This window comes from Bubalus bubalis, chromosome 2 (genome assembly GCF_019923935.1).
Source record: "Bubalus bubalis isolate 160015118507 breed Murrah chromosome 2, NDDB_SH_1, whole genome shotgun sequence".
Lineage (NCBI taxonomy): Eukaryota > Metazoa > Chordata > Mammalia > Artiodactyla > Bovidae > Bubalus > Bubalus bubalis.
In genome coordinates this window covers 2,589,160-2,607,026 of record NC_059158.1, presented here as the reverse complement: position 1 = coordinate 2,607,026, position 17,867 = coordinate 2,589,160, and the positions used below count along the sequence as shown (strand labels likewise).

The 17,867-nt window shown below is 48.1% G+C and overlaps 1 long non-coding RNA gene across 1 annotated transcript; it reads right to left on the bottom strand.

The window, feature by feature from the left end:
- Positions 1–645: 645 nt before the first annotated feature.
- Positions 646–17,576, bottom strand: LOC123328728. The gene is made up of 3 exons (XR_006543760.2): positions 17,431–17,576; positions 14,068–14,206; positions 646–873 (listed from the first exon to the last, which is right to left on the bottom strand). It is a non-coding gene; the product is annotated as an uncharacterized LOC123328728 (long non-coding RNA).
- Positions 17,577–17,867: the final 291 nt, after the last annotated feature.

Below are 17,867 nucleotides of genomic sequence, written 5' to 3'. Positions count from 1 at the left end.
CCACAGTTCAAAAGCATCAATTCTTCGGTGCTCAGCTTTCTTTATAGTCCAACTCTCACATCCATCCATGACCACTGGAAAAAACCATAGCCTTGACTAGACGGACCTTTGTCGGCAAAGTAATGTCTCTGCTTTTTAAATACATTGTCTTGGTTTTTGCTTTTTTGCTTCCTTCGTCCACAAAGCCCTGAGGGGTGAGAAGCAGCAGGGGTGAGGGAGAGGAGCACCGGGCCAAAGTGGCCTCGATCTCCTCCCAGAGGACCCTTGGGCTACAGGTCCCCCTAAGATGGATGCAGGGGAAACTCCTTGAACGGACATGAAGTCCGTCTTCAGCTTAGCCTGGCCTGACTTTTAAAAACCTGAAGTAGAATCTTAATGACCAGAACGAGGCTACTTTTTTACAACCAGAGACTAAGGCGCTGTGTGCTCAGCCCGAGGGGTCAAGACAAGACAAGGAAGGAAGATTTGAAGACAGCAGTTGAAAAAAAATCATCATTTCGCATACTCCCTGCCAGTGTAGACCACCCATTTGTACTGGTTTGTACTCGTGAATCCCTTTCTTCCTTTTTTTTTTTCCCTTTAAACAGAACTTATATTTTTTACTTACCTCTCTGAGTCAAGTGTATTTTTACAGTTTCATTTTTTGAAAATGTCACTTTTTAACACCAATGGGATTTTGCCATACTGTGGACGAGGGGGTGGGTAGAGGGTAGCGTGCCTTCTCCCTGAAGTCAGGCGTCCCCGAGTGGCCGAGGCAGGCCCACACAGGCCCCGCACACCTACCTTGCAGGCTTCCCTGGGGGGGAGTCGCTCTTCCTTCCCAGGCTGGTCCGGCTCTGGTGGGCTGTAGTGCGCCAGGCTGCTGCTGAGGCCCTGGGGGAGGGAAGGATGGACAAACCAGTCACATGGGGACACCCACTGTTTATGCAGAATCTGTACAGAGCTGGACTAGGAGGGGAGGGGGCAGGGCACGGCCTGTTAAAGAATGACACCGCCACTGTCGATACGGCAATGACCGGTTAGAACTGATCACGTCCAGGACGGCAGAAGACTCAACTTCCAGTGCATCTTGGGCCTCATTATACACGCGCTGTAGAACACGGGCTAAGTGACACGCCCACAGGTGCCAAGGCGAACCATAAAAGGCCGAGCAGTGGGCAATGGCCCGAGCCCTGGAAATCCCTGCCCCTTCCCCAAAATAGCTGGAATCATTCTCCTACTCATTAGCCTCAGAAATGACTCAGTCCATGAAAACTACCCCCCCACCATATTTCAGGGCCTCTTGCCTTCTGAGATGGCCCACACTCTGGGGAGTGTTTCTCTCTGAATAAATCCACCTGTTACCTGTCACTATCTCTCACTGAATTCTTCCTGCAATGAGATATCAGGAACCTGAGTTTCAGTAAATCCTGAGATCAGGTGTGTGATATCAATTAAAAGACAGTGAGGGAGGGGGTTGTTGGAAGACAGTGAGTCTGGGCGTCCCTTGTGGCTCAGTGGTAAAGAATCTGCCTGCCGATGCAGGACACACAGGGTTGATCCCTGATTCAGGAAGATCCCACGTGCTGCAGAGCACCCGAGCCCATGCACCACAGCTCCTGAGCCTGTGCTCTAGAGCCCGGGAGCCAGAACTACCCTGCTGCAACTACTGAAGCCCGTGTGCCCTAGAGCCTCTGCTTGGCAACAAAAGGAGCCACCACGATGAGGAGGCTGAGCACCGCAGCAAAGAGCAGCTCCTGCTTGCTGCAACTGGAGAGAAGAACTCACGGCAAGGAAGATCCAGCACAGCCGTGAACACATAAATAATAAAAGTATCTTTTAATAAAGATGGTGGGTTCGAGTCCCAGTCTGGGTTGTGGGTTTCAGGGCTGCGAGGCAGGCCTGGCAGGACCCCCTGGCTACAGGCCCCTGTCTGGACCACGGAGGAAGGTGGCTCTCTTAGAGGGCTGAGGCCGATGGCCGGCGGGTAGGAAGACCTGCCGAGGTTTGGGGGTGTGAGGCCGCTCCCGAGGCCCCATCTCCCAACCTGTAGGGTTAAGTGTCCTCCATACCTTCCCCACCCCATCTTCTGTTCCACCCGTGTTCCCCAGCTGCCAACACCCAGTCCAACTCCAGCCTGCATCTTTCTGATCACTTTCATTCTTTCATTTTCCTTCTCCGTCTTCCATCTTTTCCCCTTCCTTTTGCTTATTTAACGCTTTCTCTCTCCTCATTTTTCTCCGTTACCTTTTATTTTCACTCAAAACTCAAAAAAGTAATGAGCATTTTCTCCCCACTTTAAACCAACTCACATATTCCTTTAAAAATTATTATATGTTTAAAATTTTTATCATGTAGTACTTCATGCATACTAGAGGATATAAAATAAAACGGTCCCATTGTGTTTGATACCCCATAGAAATAACCACGAGCATCTCCCTCCCTCCCCTTCACAGCTTATCACAACTTTGAATTTCTTACATGCTAACTTTTGCAGGAGGTAATATTCCAAGAAATGTCTTGTGAATCTGGGATGGAAGGACAGTGGGCAGAAGGAGCTGTAGTCAAAGTTGTCCTTCTGGGAACCCTCCTACCCTGCTGGTGGGAATGCAAATTGGTGCAGCTGCTGGGAAAACAGTATGGAGGATCTTTAAAAAGCTAGAAATAGAGCTACCGTATGATCTAGCAATCCCACTCCTGGGCATGCATCTGGAAAACTCTAGTTCAAAAAGATATGAGCAAACTAATGTTCCCTGCAGAAGGAAATGGCAACTCACTCCAGTATTATTGCCTGGCGAATTTCATTCATGGACGGAAGAACCTGGCGGGCTAAAGTCCACGGGGTCACAGTCAGACACGACCGAATGACTAGCACTACTAACGTTCATAGCAGCAGTGTTTACAGCAGCCAAGACAGAGGCAACCTAAGCATCCAAGACAGATGACGGGCTTGAGAAAATGCAGTGTGTGTGTGTGCAGTGGAGGACTACTTGGCCATCAAAAAGAATAAAGGATCACCGATTGTCGCAACATAGATGGACCTAGAGATTAGATACCAAGTGAAGTAACACAAAGACAAATATTCTATCACTTGTATATACGTGGAATCTAAAAATAGAAATGAATCTATATACAAAGAAAATAGAAACAGGCTCGCTCACAGGCATAAAAACAAACTTATGGTTACCAAAGGGAGAGGCAGGTGGAGTGAAGAATAAATTAGGAGTAGTACGGGATTAACAGATACACGCTACTATATATAGAGTAGGTAAGCAACAAGGATTTACCATATAGCACAGGGAACTATATCCAGTATCTTATATAAAATCCTATAAGGGAAAAGAATCTGAGCAAAAATAAATAACTGAATCACTTTGCTGTATATGTGAAACTAACACAATATTATTAAATCAAATATACTTCGGTAAACCAACCAATGAGCAAACAAGAAATCTCAAAATCCCATTCTGCTCACCAAACACATGCTTTAGAGGTAGGCCTGACCCACTCCCTGGAATTCTCACCATTTGAATTAGGTCGTAGTGATTCCCTTGAAGGCATGTTGCTGGTTAGACTAGTCTAACGCACTGGCACCCTTTACTACTGTAGAAACAATTTATGGCTTAACTACTCATAAAGAAGAAGATAGGATGGGAGATTCGTGATTTAGCAACACTTCATGTAAAGAGACCTGGGGGCTTTAGGGACCTACAGGATTTGCTGAAGCCAAACGTGTGAGGTGGTTTTGGAGAAGACAAGCACCGTCCAGATTGTGTAACCGGAAGTGTGGCATTCCAGACACATGGGACACCAGCTCTGCTGCGCTCACACCTAAACGCCCTGGTCAGACAACCCAAGTAACACTTGGCCCACGCCCACACACTGTGAACACGCAGTGAAGGAGAAAACGCCTCTGTCCCGGGTAACTGCACCATTCCAAACATTCACAGCACATTTTCTGGAAATGCCCTTCCAGCGTATTTGCCAAACAGAACCTGAAAAGCAGGAAGGGCGGTGACCCAGACTGTGCAAGGAGGCAGGTGGCCAGGATGGGGTGGGGAGTGGGGGGCTCAACTGCAGCGGCTGGGGGAGCCCAGCTCCAGGGTCCTTTCAGAGACCACGCGGGCCCTCATGGTTGGTGGGGGCTGGGGCAGACCTGCAGAGCTGACGTGGAAAGGAGGTGTGTGCAGACATCCCCTGGGTTTTGCAGGGTTCAGTTCCCAAAGTGGCAGCTCACTCCCAGCTCCTCTCCATCCCCATCCGTCAAGGTCCTTGAGACCCTGAGAGCCTTGAGGTCAGAAAACCTGTGCCTTTTTGTCCCTCCTTCTCAGGACAGACGTGGTGCAGATGCGCAATGGCTGATTCGCCTGTTCGTAGGGAACCAATGCTAGCTGTGTCCCTGACTCATCACTTTCAGCCCCTGTGTGTTCCATCCGTTCAGTTCACGAACAAAACCTCAAAACTGACTTGCTGAGCAGGAAGACATTTGGAGCCACTACTGAAACCACAGAGCTCTGTCTCCCCAAGCACTCCCTTCTGTCACTTGGGAGCACACACGGTACATTATCTGTCACAGAGCCTCAGAAAAACACAAAAATAGGTTTCCATGATCAGACAAGTTTAATCATCTCAGGTTGGGTTGGTTCACTGTGCCACCCAGAAATCACCTTGACCATTTTCCAGACTCCTGGGGTTTACTCTAAAATGACTCAATCAAACATCATCAGAAAAATACACTTGCTGGAAGACAAGTCACCTGATGCCTTTGGAATAGAAAAGCAGCTTTGGGATCTTTGGATGTTTCAGGTCACCTACATCACCGTCTCTAGCCTGTGACCCTTGTGGTCTAAAAGTGATGGGGTCACTCATTTTGTGTAAGGACCAAGCCTTCTGCACATCGACCGAAAGAGCGCTTTTGTCAGATCCCTGTCTCAGTGTGGCAACTGTTCCCTCCTCTGAAGGAGTGAATGACCCAGGAGCAAGCCTACTCTGTCTGGGCTTTAGCTTTATTTTTAAATTGAAACCTACGTGACTTACGACATTGTGTAAGTTTAAGGTGTATCACGGGCTTCCCAGGGGGCTCAGTGGTGAACAGTATGCCTAGCAATGCAAGAGACGTGGTTCCATCCCTGGGTGGGGAAGATCTCCTGGAGGAGGAAACGGAAACCTATGCCATTCTCCTCGGCTGGAAAATCCCTTGGACAGAGGAGCCTGGTAGCTATGGTCCACGGTCACAGAGAGTTGGATGCAACTGAGCATGCACGCACGTGTTGATGTGATACATGTATATAATGTGATGTGATTGCCATTGTCTGGATAGATGGGCAAAAGGATATATGGTCTGGAGACACGGATGTGGTGCAAACAGTTTAAGTTGCCCGTGGATTATACCCCAATGGCTCTGGACTGTAGAAAAATCATTTCTCCACTTCAAATGGTGCCTGCCTTGTTGGGCTGGGGTGGACAGGATATGACCTGCACAGAAGGGGCCCTGAGCCCACGACGTCTCTTTGAAGGAGAGATGGTCTCAGCTCTCTCTGCTGCTAGAAGCAGAAAGCTACCCCAGCACCAGACATCTTCTGCCAGCCTCGTCGCAACTCCAGTGACTCTGACCTCCTTCCCCTTTAATAAGCGGGAGTCCGGGGCCTCTCAGCAGGCGTGGAGCGGAGACCGTCCTTTCTCACGACCTTTGGACGGTTTAGTTCAATGGCCTCTCTGCCCAGCTCCCCTCCTTTTTCCATTTTGTAGCTCAGCCAGTGATCAGCGCAGGTTAGAAGTATTCTAGAACCAGGAAGGATGCAGGTGGAAGGCTGTGCCAGGGAGCCTCCAGAGCTCTGGCCACAGCGGAAGGCCAGGAAACGTGTGTAACTGCATCACTGCGCTGAACACCTGAACTAACACAGCATCGTAAGTCAACGACGCTCCGATAAAAAAATGACAGTCACGGAACATTAAATGACATACGGGACAGCTTGGAGGACTTTCGTCAAGGCCGACATGTTAAATTACAGTATTACTGAAGAAGGGCTTAAGTGTGCAAAGAAATGTAATAAAAGAAGCGGCTCTGAGTGGGGAGGAGGGTGACTGCCAGGGGGCAGAGCCCGAAGCGAAGACCCGTCAGCCAGGGAGGCCGGCAGGGATGTTTGGAGAGTAAAAGGGGCTCAGATGCGGACCCGTCTATGGCTAATCAGATGCCAACGAGCCTAATTTGACCGGCTGTGAGCAGAGATAAACGAAGCAACCGTCTAGGTCATTTCATGTCAGTGGGGTGATAACAATTTGAAGGAAAATTATTTTGTGAGTTGAAAAAGAAAATAAGAAAATAAACACAAATTCTGTAGCGTGGATTAACTCTAAAAATCAGTACTTGCCAGGAGTCTAAACACATGAACCTTCTCACCAACAAATGGCTTCTGTCGACAGCACCAAGCTTGCTGCCATATCCCCGTAGGGGAGGCAGTAACGGATTTTAAATGTGGAAAAGATTGGTAACAGAAAAAAAAAAAAAAGAGCCAGCAAGATTGAAACCAACCAGTCCTAAACCACAGACTCGAGAAAAAAAAGCCAACACACCATTTGTCACCATTTCATCACCGGCCTTGCTAAATAGCAGCCACTGAGAACCTCTAGCCCCCAGGTGGCAGCTGAAATCCCCAGCTAACACTGCATTTTATTGTGGTGGCCTCCCACCCGAGAGGGCAGCTGGAAGCAGTTTGTCAGTGAAAATTCAAGAAGGAGAATCCGTGACCAGTCAGAGCTTCCACTAAACGCAGTATCAAAAGGAGGTACTTGAAAAATCTTAATTTCTTTTGGCAGTGCTGAAGGATAAGGATGGATAGAGCCCAAAACAAAACTGGGCTTGGAAAAAGCAAAGAGTACTTGGTTAGATGGCGTGAAGAGGGATGAGTTGGTTGCTGACACCATTGCTCTGTCTCAATTCACGCTCCCCACAGCAGCTGGGCTGCAAAAGGCTGCCCCCGGGGAACCCCCTACGAACGGGCAAGAGGGTCTTCCTGCTGAGTGTGAGTGGAGTTCTCAGATGTCCTCTCTGTAAACAGGGACGATTCCACCGCGCCCCACTGCCTGAGGGTGTGTCAGGCTGCCATATTTGCCCCAGCCCATCCCACGTCTTTGTGGATGGCTACTCGATGATGGTAACTGACTCAGTGGACACGAGTGTGAGCAGACTTCGGGAGACAGTGGACGACAGGGAAGCCCGGTGTGCTGCCGTCCGTGGGGTCGCAGAGAGTCAAACACCACTTAGCAACTGAGCAAGAACAAAAGGGTGCTCTAAAATTTCTTCCATTTTTAAAATTGCGTCTCTCTGGGCCCCTCCAGACTTGCTGTCCACTCTGCTCAGTGGCCAGAATGCTGAGGGTGGCGGACTGCCGTCCACAGGACCCCTTCCTCTGCCGTCCAGGGGGACCTGCCAATGGGAGGCACTGATACTGCCGGCCAAGCCCTGCTCAGGGTGGGCGCAGGCAGTGTGGAGCCAGCCCCTGCCTGCAGGGGGAGGGGACCCCAGGGGTCTCCAGGCTCTGCAGACCATCCCCGCCCCACCTCTCCAGGTGCTAGTGTCTCCGGCCACCCCAGACACGAGACGCATCCTGTAGGTTTCCCTGGCTCCGCCCACAGCTCTGCAGGGAAATTTTTTTTTTTTTTTAATGAAACTCTTTTCAAATTACCCCGTTTGGCTGTGCCATCTGTCTCCTGCCTGGACCCTGACCGAACCCTGACTGATTCAGCCCCCTTCTTTATATACAGCAGGACATTGAAAAAAGGCTTTAAGAAAACTTACTTATTTTTAATTGGAGGATAATTGCTTTGCTGTGTTGTGCTGCTTTCTGCCATACACCAACAGAGTCAGACATAGGTATTCATACGTCCCCTCCCTCTTGAGCCTCCCTCCCACCTCCTGCCCCATGCCACCCCTCGAGGCTGTCACAGAGCGTAGGTGGGGCTCCCTGCGTCATTCCCGCCGGCTGTTTTATTTAATACAGAAAAAGGCTTTTTAATTTCATTAAATGAAGCTGTCTGACTTTTCTGATATTTTCATTCAAAGATGGCTTATAGTAGGTTGACTGATTGTCCCCGATTGTTCGGACCTGAGGGAACTTGGGGCTTTTTGTCTTCAAATTAGGAGAGTTCTGGGCGAACCCGATGAGGTGCTCACGGTGGCATGGACTCTTGTAGCGTTTCTAAATTGTTTTTGAAGATCATTATCTTTCAAAAGATTTCTATGATGATATTTAAGCTAAAGTTGTTTTACTAAAAATAATAGACTATTTCCCACTTCTGAGAAAATCTGTGTCTGAAATGCTTTTCTTAAAGGCCAAGTGTATAACGTGGAGAGACCGTGCTTTATTGAGTTCTGTCTGCTCAGGTCTGGTTACTCTCCAGGGGAAGTCACCTGAGGAACTGTAAGAACCGAGGAGCGATGTGTAGGGCTTAGTAGGAAGTTGGAAAAGAAGAGAGTGGCAAAGAGCTTTGCAGTGGAAAACCGGGCTTCTAGAATATAGTTCTTCTCGATTTCAAAGACACTTGCAGGCATTTGAATTGATCGTTTCCTGTTTCCCTGTCCTTCCAGTGTGTTGTGAAGAAGATAGGAAGATACAAGTACAAGAGCATGTTTCATGTCTTTGTGTCACTACTTACTGGCATATTTACTGATACGTTTGCCAGTATTTACTAGTAATATCTTAATTCCTAGGAGACAGACCAGTTTGGGGGGGGGGGGCATGGAAATCCCAGCAACTACAAGCAAAGCTAACATTTTGAGAAGAAACCTTTGTTCACATGTTGGAATATAGTTTGTTATTTTATCTTTTTCCATTAGAGAAACGTTTATTGAACGACAGTGTTAGCAGCTGCCACGCTGCTCTGGGACAGAGGCGCCTGGGAGGAGAAATTTAATTGGGTTAGAAATTTACTCTGATTTGAATGCTTCTCAATTCAAAGTATTATTTTCTGGTAGGAGAGCTTTTGACTATTCACTGTAGGGAGCCGGCATTTCACATACGTATCTTTTTACCCCTGTCTTTGAATATCAATTTTCTTGATCCACTTTTGCTCCCAAATCATTGTTCCCTTCTAAGAGGTGGATGAGTTATTACAAATTTGTGATATTGGTTTTGGTAAAATTAGAATTTAATAACTCACCTTGAGTGTGTCAGGATTGCTGTCTTTGGTATTATCTCTACACTGAGATGGTTGTCATTAATATTGTTTTCCAACTATAAACAACCACTAGAAATGCATGAAATATATTGACCTAGTGTATTAAATTTAGTCCCCTGTAATAAACATTTATTGAATACCCACTACATGTAAGGGGATAATAGAAGATAAAATTTGACATTGGGAAGGTAATAATTTAAACATCAAACTCAGGGAAAGAAAAAGTCAGTAGCCACTCATTTTGGTTAGGTTTTTAAAAGTTATATTACGTTACATATATTCATATGTATCTATTTTTTTTAGGCTAAATTTTTAAGACTTGACTATCTTTTTCTTCTGTCCTCTTGTGAAATTTGTAAGGATCTGACTCAGCACTTAGAGTAACAAGCCTTTTCTCTTCAGTGAGCTGCAAGGAGACCCCAGGCTCCCACGTACCCCCCCCTCACTCCCGCAGCTTGCCACAATGCGGCAGGGCGTGATGCTTGTGGCTGATATAAGATCCCAGGCTCCCACGTACCCCCCCCTCACTCCCGCAGCTTGCCACGATGCGGCAGGGTGTGATGCTTGTGGTTGACAATGTGACAGAGTTTGAGTTCAGTGGACCAAGTAATTTGGGGGTTGCCATCAGAGTACATCATGAGAAACGCTGGGCTGGAAGAAGCACAAGCTGGAATCAAGATTGCTGGGAGAAATATCAATAACCTCAGATATGCAGATGACACCATCCTTATGGCAGAAAGTGAAGAGGAACTCAAAAGCCTCTTGATGAAAGTGAAAGTGGAGAGTGAAAAAGTTGGCTTAAAGCTCAACATTCAGAAAACGAAGATCATGGCATCTGGTCCCATCACTTCATGGCAAATAGATGGGGAAACAGTGGAAACAGTGTCAGACTTTATTTTTGGGGGCTCCAAAATCACTGCAGATGGTGACTGCAGCCATGAAATTAAAAGACACTTACTCCTTGGAAGGAAAGTTATGACCAACCTAGATAGCATATTCAAAAGCAGAGACATTACTTTGCCAACAAAGGTTCATCTAGTCAAGGCTATGGTTTTTCCTGTGGTCATGTATGGATGTGAGAGTTGGACTGTGAAGAAGGCTGAGGGCCGAAGAATTGATGCTTTTGAACTGTGGTGTTGGAGAAGACTCTTGAGAGTCCCTTGGACTGCAAGGAGATCCAACCAGTCCACTCTGAAGGAGATCAGCCCTGGGATTTCTTTGGAAGGAATGATGCTAAAGCTGAAACTCCAGTCCTTTGGCCACCTCATGTGAAGAGTTGACTCATTGGAAAAGACTCTGATGCTGGGAGGGATTGGGGACAGGAGGAGAAGGGGACGACAGAGGATGAGATGGCTGGATGACATCACTGACTCGATGGACGTGAGTCTGAGTGAACTCCGGGAGTTGGTGATGGACAGGGAGGCCTGGTGTGCTGTGATTCATGGGGTCGCAAAGAGTCCGACACAACTGAGCGACTGAACTGAACTGAACTGAACTGATCCTGAGTTGAAATGCACAGTAGAAAGGAAGACAGAGGCCAGAGGACCTGTTACTTGGCCCAACAGTGGGCAGAATTTGGTCCAACTCTGTTTTCGTGGTGGCAGAGACATTTCTTTTCTCTGTGATGGCAAGAGAAGGTGTACTAGGGCAAGTGGGAAGAGCTCCCTAAAGTGAAAATTCTGGCGACTGTTTTAATGAAGAGATTATGCTCATAAAAGATCAAGAATATTTCACACTGATAAACGGAGTCTAACTGAGAACGCCTCACCTGGGTGGGGACGGGCTGCTTTGAGGGTTGGCAGTTGGGGGCTGCCTCGTAGCAGTTCCCTGCCTCTGTGGTCTGTGTTACATCGCCATTCCTGTGGCTTCACCCATCATCCTAGTGTGCCTGCAAATGGGTCACTAAATGCCGTGCAGAGTGAGTCTCTTATTGATTAAAGAGATTAGCCAATAGCTCAGGCCTTGCAAGAATCGGGGGTTCAAGAGGGGTGTATGGATGGGGAGGGGGGCCACATGATTGGTGGGAAGTATTTAAACTGAAGTGAGATGAGGCCAACACTTACACCACTTGGTGTTAAATTTTAAGGACTGTGTGCGTTAATACAGTGAAACATGCCTTTAATTCTCTTAATTATGTTTTAATTTCCTTCATTAAAGGTGTGTTCAATTGTATTAAACACATCTGTTTGATACAGATTAAACAGATCTGTGTTCTCTTGGACCCTGTAACTCTACTTCTAAAAATTTATATTTAGGAAAAACGTCCAGATACATGCACAGGGGTGCACATACAAGGATGTTTATCACAGCATCATCTAAAGGCAGCACGCTGCTGCTGCTGTGTCGCTTCAGTCGTGTCCGACTCTGAGCGACCCTGTAGACAGTAGCCCATCAGGCTCCTCTGTCCCTGGGGTTCTCCAGGCAATAATACTGGAGTGGGTTGCATTTCCTTCTCCAAAAGCAGTATAAAAGTGGACATAACCTGAATATCTGTCAATAAGGAGATAGAACACACTACAGAAATCCAAAATGGCACTGTAGCTGTGTATGTCAAAGAAGGCCACAGTATACTACTTAAAGAGAAAATAATGCCAAAAGTCACGACTACCAATGTCTAGGTGTTTTTTAAAAAAATATGCAAGTAACAAAAAATCAGTATGCAGGTATTAATTTGAATTAGTTGCATTAACTAAAAAGAGAATTTTGGTACATGAAGCGTATCATTGCTGGGTGGCAGGGATATAAATGACTGTTTAGAAGAAATTTTGTACTTTTAAAATAAAAAAGAAACTAAAGGTAGTACCTTAAAAATCTGAAATAAACAAGAACAAACCAAAAAAGCTTTCACTTTAAACACCGAGTTGCACCTTTGCCTAGGCAGAAGTCCTTGATCTCAGCTGCAGGAGGAAGACTCTCTGCTGGGAAATGAACAGCCCCAGCTGCACATGGGTTTGGATGAAGGCACCCCACCCCAGTGAGTCCTACACGGAAGGTGCTCCATTCTGAGAGCGCACGTGTGAGTCCAGGTGGTGTGTTGAGTCCTCTTGGTTTGTCAACTCCAACAGAGTTCACCTAGGCACCCAACTAACACAATCGGTTATAGATACTATAATTTAATAGGTTTATAATACCTCTCACACAAATAATGTATAAAGAATGAACCCAGAAATAAAATGTTTTTAACAAGTGCCCTGGAGAAGGAAATGACAACCCACTCCAGTATTCTTGCCTGGAGCATCCCATGGACAGAGGAGACTCACGGGCTATAGTCCATGGGGTTGCAAGAGTCAGATCTGACTTAGCGACTAAACCACCACCAAGGAGTGCCAAGGAATTGATGCTTTTGAACTGTGGTGCTGGAGAAGACTCTTGAGAGTCCCTTGGACAGCAAGGAGATCCAACCAGTCAGTTCTAAAGGAAATCAAGTCTGAATGTTCATTGGAAGAACTGATGCTGAAGCTCCAATAGTTTGGCTACCTGATGTGAAGAGCCGACTCATTGGAAAACACCCTGATGCTGGGAAAGATTGAAGGCAGGAGGAGAAGGGGATGACAAGAGGATGAGATGGTTGGATGGCATCACTGACTCAATGGACATGAGTTTGAGCAAGCGCCGGGAAATGGTGAAGGACAGGGAAGCTGGACGTGCTGTAGTCCATGGGGTCACAAAGAGTTGGACACGACTGAGCGACTGAACAACAGCAGCAAAGCTTATGGTGCAGTTCCTTAAAAAGTACAGTAGCACCAGCCGCATCATTACTGCTTTTCTGCTTGCTCTGGACATCCTGGGCTTGAAACAGAGCTACTGTCTACTGTGCTCATGTAAAGTACACAAAAGCACAGCCGCTTGGAGAGGGTGCAGGCGTGCGACAACGCAAGTCAGACACACGGACAAACTTTCGTGGTTGGACATGTGGACGCACGCTCACGACTTTGAGAAGTTTGAAACTTGAAGATTCATATGCAGTGGGCTTACTGTAGTCAAAACAGAGGTTGGGGAACTGAGAATGAACTCTTCCCATCATAACTTTGGGCTCTTTACTTCCCAGACACACCCTCTTCCTCCTGATTTCTGGCCCATGTCCCTACTGCCTGTGAGTCCTTGCACTTGAATTGCTTGCAAACTGATTGCAAACTCGACATCCCCCAGACTGACTGGGACCTCCACCAAGTCTTCCCCGATGGGATGAAATCTCTCTCTCATTCCATCTTCCACAGTCCTGTCTGCCTCTCTTGGGGTGTCAACCTCTTGCTACCTGTGTCGTGGAGAGATCTGAGCACCTGCCTGGTTCCCCTTGCAGAAGGAGAGCTCCTTGAGATGGTCTGTCTCACTCGTGGCTGTCCACCATGAGTCACCCTGCCCCATGATTTGCTGATGGGAGGTGCTGAACAAGGAAGTACACGCAGCAACAGACAGATGACTTCTGTAGGTTGGGAGCTCTCGCAACATCTGGACTTGCCGGCTATTTCCGTAGAAAACCACTTTCCCACTCTGTTTTGCCCTGTCAAGAGTCCAGGCATGCTGGGGTGAAGATGAGGCAGGGAGAATGAACGCTGCCTCCTCTATTTGTACACACAGGGCGTAGGATGCACCATCGTTGGCCTTGGAGGAAGTGGAAAACGGAACTCAGCCAACTATTTCTTAGGTCATTAAAAGTTATTAAAGACAGCAGTAAGAGACACGAAAGTAGCCATTGCAATAAAATGGAAGTTCTGGCTACACAAAAATTAATTTAGAGACACCGGATGGGAGAAGATTTAAAGGTACCAGAAGAAGAGGAGAGCTTGGTTTTCAGAATGCTGGTGTTGAACAACTTCTGAGTTCAGACCAGTGAAATCATTGTCTTGATATAAAAGGTGCCCCTCTAAGAATTCTGCCCTCCTACACCAGAACCAGTTCAGTTGGTCTTACCATTGTCTCTCCTCGGAAATAACTTCCACGCCCTCCCTGTATTGCCAAGTCTTATTGCTGCTCCTCCTCCAAGCTGGCCTGTGTCCTGTCTGGAATGCCATAAAATTCTTCCGTGGTCTCTGCGGCCTCTGATCACCACCTGCAAGTACAGTCCCGATAAAAGGAATTTACTAGAGTCCAGGTCAGAACAGAGGCTCCTAGGACGTGTCTTTTTCCTGAGGTCCGGATGGAGAGCGAGCCTGGCTTTTGTGCTCGGCCTGCCGGCGTCATTAGCACGGCGTCGGAAGGAGCATCGCCTTGAAAATGATAAAGAAAACGTGCCTACAGCTGTCAGGCCTGCTCTTCCTCTCCACAATAGATGTCGGTATCTTGCTTTCCTGCGATGTGCAAGAAGTATTACAATATATTAAGGAGTAAGCAAGCCAAGGACCTGAGGATGCCATCAGGAGGGTGGAAAGCTGTCATTTTTGGTCATGGAATTGTGTCCACATCACACCATAAGAATTGTCTCCATCACTGGCTTTCTTTATCTTTTCTAATAGGCTGGGGTACGTAAGGATGACAGGAAGGTAGTTCTCGTCTTCAAACGACCTATGCTCTATTAGACAGACACACCCATAACGTCTTAAACAAAAGTTCAGAAAATGAGGAAGCAGTAATGAGGTGTTCAGTTGGAGCCTAGGACCAGGTTCATTCCCAGCCTGGGGGAGTGGGAGCAGGGCCCAGAGGCGTGTTTTCAGTGAGGAGAGTGGATGGCAGGCCCAAGGCAGAGGGCCCGGAGAAACACACCATTAGGTGTGGAGACGGCTGTGTGTCAAGAATGGCAGAGGAGCAGCCTGATCCCTAAGATGTGTATGTGTGTGTGTGTGTGTGTGTGTGTGTAAGGCTTGGTGGGCAAAGTGGATGACGGGTATACTGAAGTCATCAAAACACTAAGTGTTGTGAGGATAATCTTAACTGTTACAAATTAAGGTGTCACTTGTGTACAAAACAAGGCACCCATTTAAGAGTCAGATTTTTTAAGCTCTTGAATGCTCAGGAAAGGGATGTGGATGGCCAGGGATCACATGATGCAAAAAAAAAAAAAAAAAAAAAATCAAGAGGTCTGGCATTGAATTACAGTTCCATCGCTTTGGTAATGATGTGATGTGATTTTAGACAGATTACTTGAGTCTCAGTGTCAAAGGTGACTGGACTAAGCCTTTAGGGGAATATGGGAAGATCAGATAACGTGCTGGACATGACATGCTTGGCATGTGAGAGAGACGTAAGGGCTATGGCTTCACTCCCTGTCTTATCCATCAGAACCCTCCTGGGAACCACAGTCTCCCACGCTGCAGGAGCGTCCTGGTTGAGGCCGGGGCACCAGTGCAGGCAGCGGGGGCCACGTGGGTTTTGGATCAGGGAGCCAGTGTGTGCAGAGCCCTGCGTGGGCAGCAGGTGGGGGTTGATTCAGAGAGGGCAGTGGTGAGACTGGTTCCAGGTGTTTGTTGACTCATCCACAGGAAGACTGGTTCACGCCTGCTTGGAGGAGGCCCTGCATTCTGTACAGAGATAAATGTGCCCTCACTTCCTGACCTGTGTCTTAAGGAGCGACTCTTGGCTTTCTGTGACCTCCTGGTGGCTCTGGGGAGCAGGCAGTGCTGGGAGAGGCAGGTCAGGAAAGCGTAGGGGTTTCCAGCTGGCTGCGGGCTCCAGACCACTTAGCTCCCCCTGGGGCCAAGGCTGGGGGAAGAGTTGGCTAGCTTTATCTTGCCTTTTGGATCTTTGAGCCTGGAACCAACAACCATTTCCTAATCTAGAGTTCCTTCTTAATGCAAATGCAAAAAGAGGTAAAATAAATTAGATTTTCAGCCCAAAAAGATCACGTGGCTACTATGGAAGGGCAAGTTGTATTGTTGTTTTGTTGCTAAGTCGTGTCTGACTCTTGGAGACCCCATGGACTGTAGACTGCCAGGCTCCTCTGTCCATGGGATACTCCAGGCAAAAACACTGGAGCACATTGCCATTGCCTCCTCCAGGGGATCTTTGAACCCAAGGACTGAACCCCTGTCTCCTGCATTGTAGGCAGATTCTTTACCACTGAGCTACCTGGGAAGCCCTAAGGACAAACCAGAGAAGGGTCGGTGTGCTTTGGGGTGTAGTTCAGGTGAGAGGTGGCGGTGGCTAGCTCCATGGGACGTACTGAAGACAGAAATGAGCCAGGTAATGAGGAAGCTGAGTCGAGAGTCCTGGGTGCTGAAATATCGATAGAAATGATGGTGGGAATCAATGGATTGACTGACTGCCTATAAGCAGTGCCCGCTGTGTCTTGCCATCACCCACAGGCCCCAAATGGAGTACTTTGTAGTTCTCCGAGTCTCTCTCTCTGGCTTCCTAGAGATGAATGCCTGGTCCCCCAAGTTCAAATGTTGAAACCTGATGCCCTGTGTGATGATGTTAGGGGGTGGGGCCTTTGGGGGGCAGTGAGGTCATGAGGCGGAGAGCCCTCATGGGTGGGATTATTGCCCCTAAAACAGGGACTCCAGAAGCTCCCTCATCCCTCCCATTGTAGGAGGACATTGTCTCTGAACCAGGAAGTGAACCCCATCCCCCAGATACCGAATCTGCCTGCACCTTGTCTTGGACTTCCAGCCTCCAGATTGGCGAGAGACAAACTCGTGTTGCTGCAGCCGCCCAGGGTGTGTTGTTCTACTAGGGCAGCGCTACCTGCTCACGACCAAACACTGGCCAGTCATTCCACTGAAAACCTGAATGGACTTTGGGACTTCCACTTTGCTTCTATCCCCTAATCACATTAGGCACCGTGTCTGGAATCTTCTCTCTCTGCAATATCCCTTGCATCTTTCCCTCTCTTTTCCCTCTAGTTCAGGACTTTCTTATATGTGATCCTTGGAGCCTTTGCTGCTCCAGTTTTATCTCCCAGCTCTGGTCCTTGTCCTGAGCCCTGTAACTAAGAGTTAGTCTCTGAAACTCCGTGTTCACCATTCTGTGCCTCCCGAGGAAACTCGGGATTTCCGATTTCCTCTGTCATGTAGGGATTCCCCGCTGACCAATCGCTTCGCAGCCTTTTGGCTAAGATCAAGTGCAGGGAGTCCCCGCTGACCTGACGTGAAAGCCTGAGTTTGAGGCCTTCTGTGGTCTCTCTGCCATCTTCTATGTCTATGTCTGCTCTGCTCCCCGTAACAGTAGTTCTAAAACTCTTGTCAAGCTACAAAACCCTTGCTCAAACGGAATCTTTTGTTCAAAGCATGGGGGCTCCATAAGCCAAGCCTGTGAAAGTGGAGGTCTCGGGTGAATCAGGGGTGGAGTTTGACTTCCTCTCCATTGCCCCTGCCGCCCCACGGCCTGCTTTCTACCTACCTGCGTGGTCCCCTGAGATGAGTCTGAAGAGACTGCTTTTGGAAATTCATCGCCTTCCAGGAGGAATGCTCTTGGGTAGAGATAGGTGTTCTGCTCAAGGAACCAGTGCTCACTGAACCCGGCGTGCGTCCCTGTCCCCGGGGCCTCTGGTCAGCCTCTCCTCTGCCTGTTCCTCACCGGGCAGGGACCCTGCCTCACAGAAGGTCCCTCTGTGATGTAATGCGCCCTCACCACGCCTCTGCCGGCTGCGGAGCGGTCGCCACCTGCTGCTGCCTGTAGCATCCTTCGTGGGGCTGAGGCGCTCTCAACAAACGCGGCCCAGACGAGCAGGTTTCCAGGGGCCATCAGCGTGGGCCAAGCACTCCCTTATTTTGATTTGATCTAGAAAGTATTCTACCCAGAGCAGTGGTTTCCAAATGTTTCCCTCCAGCGACTCC